We start from the raw sequence: 4,055 nt of genomic DNA, 5'->3' as shown, positions 1-4,055 counted from the left end.
TTCATTTCACTAGCAAAGGACTTCTCTTTCACATGTTATTTTGCTGTTTCATGCTCAATTAATTTACCATGATAAACGCAGAATTTAATGACTCATATAACATAAAATTTGAGCTAGAAACGTAGATATGACAGAAGAACAAAACTCAGGATCTCTAAAGCATAAATCTGATCTCACCAAAATGCACACACACACACAAGAATATATGACAGTTTATGAGCAAGGCTCAAGGATAAAATCTCCAAGATGGGGGAGAGCCCAAGAGAAATGAAATTTGTCTATTAAGGCAGATTAAAACAAATTTACAGCAGCAGTGCTACATGCTTTGAAGCAAATGATACTTAGCTATCCCAAGCTTCAACATAAACATCACAGTTCCTTTGATTGCAGTCAACTCTACTCAAGATTCCACGCAGCAGTTGTTGAAAATGTAGTGATGGAAGGTTTTCTAGCTTGTGCCTTAGCCAATGAAAACCTCGACTTACTCTTTCTCTATCATGGATGTGAGTTCATGAGATAGACTTCAGTTATGATGAGTTGATTTCTAGCTTTACTAGAATGGTCATCAAGTTTGCATGCGTAGAGCTGCAGCTTCAGTTAGTTGGAGACTTCTTCAGTTAGACTACAGGATGAGGTGGAAATGACAAGTTGAGTTAGAATGAGTTAAGACTCACTGTGTTGATTGGAGAGAGAGTGAGTTGAGTTCTTAGTTAACTTGCAATCACAACTAGAGAGAATCAAGGAGGAACTTGAGCTAGTTCATTGTTTTAAAAGCCGGTCGGCTCGGAACTGTTTCGGTCGAGTTGGTCCGAGCTGGAAAAAATTTTTGCAACCTGGCCTTTGAACCGGTTCGGCCGAGTCCTTATCAACTCGACCGGGTCACGGACAACAGCCAGTAAACCCATAAAACCGCTTTTTTTAATTATTTTTTTTATGTTTTTGTTGAGTGTGGGGGACTCCTTGGGCTTCCCTGTCTGAGTCATGGGTTTCCCTGTCTGACTCTGATCCGTAGTATTGATATGCTATTCATGGTAACGTTAAATTCTTAAAGTAAAAGTGACATTCTCCTTATTTTCATTTTCATCCTTTTACTTAAATTTTTAACATTACCATGAAATGACTGAGGATGTTTGAGAGTAGTTCCGGCCTCATTGGATTTCATATGGAGAAAGTAGAATTTTAGATTTCATTCAAAATCCAGCAGACTTATCAGTTTTTCAGGATTTCAGGATTGGGGGATTGCAATGTTTCCATTGAATTTTGTCATGTATTAGGGTATGGAACTCGTATTTAATCAAGAGCACCAATCCCTCTATGTACCTTGATGTTAGTGACATTGGTTGTCGAACTCCTCTGGGATTCGCTCCCAAACTGGGAGCTTCTGAAAATGTCGCTCCCGCTCCCGCTCCCAAGTAACACTGAGCCAGATGATGTTGGCAACTCTAGCAGTAGCCAGTAGTACTGGTCACAAACTTTTGTTGTAGAGGCCATTTCTAGCTTCCTTGGTTATGTGTTTTTGTTTTGATCTCTATATCATCATCGTGTATGTATTGGACAGTGCACTGGGTGCCATTTTGATATAATGGATATATTCATGAGCTTACTTTGATCATATGTTGTCTTCTATCTATATTCTAATGCTGTGTGTTTGGAAACATGAATGAAAATCTTTAAAATTATGTGTTTTTATAAAAAATAAATATTTAATGTATTTTTTACAACGACCGAGTCATTGAAATCAAGCTGGCCGAGTCGATACCGAGTCAGAGTCAGAGTTGGAGTCGACCCTCGGCCAAGTCGGAGTCGGAGTCGGAGTTGACCCTCGGTCGAGTCGAGTTGGAGTCGGAGTTTTAAAACATTGAGCTAGTTAACCGGGATTCGCTCTAGTTAACTAGCAAAGGAAACTTGTGACACTAATGTGAACTAAAATTCGACTAGGCCTCCTACATACATCAAATTCTATTTATAAAGAGGAGTAGTAGGATGAAGTTACAAGAACATAGGCAATTCTTTGCGTGTGGAGTGTGCATAATTGAGGAGCAATTGTGCGCAAGGATTTGGGAGAAATTGTGCACATGGAAATAGGAGCAAGTGCGCAAGGAAATAGGAGCCGTAGTGCACAGGGAAATAGGAGCCCAAGAGTTGGAAAATTAAGTAGGCAACTATTTAAACAATTCTTCTCATCCTTAATAATTGCTTGTGAACTTATATGAGCTTCTTATTGTTCTTTATTAGATTCTTTTCATCAAATAGTTATGAAGAGCATAAACCACGAAGATCATAGAAGACAATGAACACAAAATGTAGGCTCCAAGCTAGGGCAAAACCCCTTAAGGGGAAAACCCAGAAAGAACTTCTTTCTCTTCTTATAGAATCAATTCAAATGAGAAATCCAAGACCCAAACTTCAGTACCAAGACCTCCTCCAAGCACCAAGTCAGCCTTCTAGAAATCTCTTCCAAACAAGTCGAAGATCAACCAAGTCAACAAAGGTCAAACCTCCTTCAATTTGCTCCAAATCATAGTTTCGACCCTCTCCCTGAGGTTTGGAATTCAGACCTGCAACTTCGGCCCCCAACACACTGCAAAAACCCTAGATTTCTTGCAGGGGTGAGTAGAAATGTTGACAAAAGTCAAATTTTCAGTTTCTTCTTGAGATTCTTCCTTCTCCTAGACCTTCGCTTCCTTTTTCTTCTTGCTTCTTATTCCAAATCAAAGATGAGATGATTGTGTGCTAATGAGGTCGAAGTTCCTTCTATATATATGCTTCTCATGAGGTCGAATTAGGCTTCTTCTAGGCTGACTTCCTCTGGCAGGGTTGACTTTGTCTTGGAGGTTACAAATGACTTTCTAGACACAAAAATAATATCTTTTACATGTTACAACTTGCCCAATTGGGTCTTATACAAATGATAATGACTCTCTTGACTCATGACAAATATTCTTTTGACTTGACAAACCCTAGAAGCATAAAATGTATGCTTGACCTAATTTACCAATCAAATGGAACATGAAACCCATGCTTGAAAACAATATTTTTCTTTCTTCTTTTTCTTGTTACATAAGATATACATAATGACAATTATGAAGACCGAAATTAGTTACATTTTCCAACGCCAAGTGCCAAGGATTGTGGAGCAAGAGGATTAGGATTCAAGAGTAGGTCTAGACTATCTTCAACAAAGATCTATTGTGCAAGGTTGAGAATAGTGAGGAAAAGCCTAGCGCTTTCTTAGAGACATATTGTTGGCTGCAGTAGTAGCGTGAATTGTAATAGATCCATTTGCTCAGAGAACAATAAAAAAAAATACAACAACAAAGAAGGCAGGTTTTCCCTTTTGGGCTTCCTGGGTAAAACAATTATGTCAATTTTGAGTGCATGTGTTTTTTTAATCTTTGGTGTTTTTCCGCTGCTTATAGATTGTTAAGAAACTTTGTTTCTTGGTGAAAGTAAATTTGGTTTCAGTTTTCAGTTGCCTTGTTTTCAGTAATTCATCTAAGTAGTTGCAAAGTTTCAATAAATTTAACATGGTATTAGAGCAGAGTTCTGCATAAAGACCAAAACGAAATTGATTAGTCAATAAAGAGCACAATTCAAGTTGAAGGCTTGTGCTAGAGTTTTGAAGAGTAGATTTTGGATAAGTAGAGGCCATCATTATGTACCTTTCCAATTTCATTCAGGTTCAGGATGAGCTAGTTGGAGTGGGCGAGACTGTAGCAGACAATGACCTTGTGAGTCTTGTGCCATTGGGACTTCATAAGTTTGGGGAGAATTTCTAAGATGTAGTCAGTGGCAGAGAGAATCTACCCAGCTAGGAAAGGCTGTGGTCAGACTGCGTCTAAGAAGAAATCTAGAGGTGGATGAGAGTTGGAAGATCTGTGAAGGCAGAGGATGAGGAGAACTTTGCCTTGGCAAGCAAAGGTAGCAAAGCCAAGGGAAATAAGGGCCAAGTAAGGCAGAGTCCACTCAGAAGGGCGGGAAGAAGAAGAAAGATTTGAGCAAGATCAAATGCTTCTATTGCTTCCAGTTTGGCCACTATGACACTAAGTGTCCTA

This window comes from Pinus tabuliformis, chromosome 4_2 (assembly GCF_031772625.1).
Source record: "Pinus tabuliformis cultivar Carrire ecotype Pingquan chromosome 4_2, CPIR1, whole genome shotgun sequence".
Taxonomy (NCBI): Eukaryota; Viridiplantae; Streptophyta; class Pinopsida; order Pinales; family Pinaceae; genus Pinus; species Pinus tabuliformis.
The sequence above is the reverse complement of the archived record's forward strand: the minus strand, read 5'-3'. Positions refer to the sequence as shown.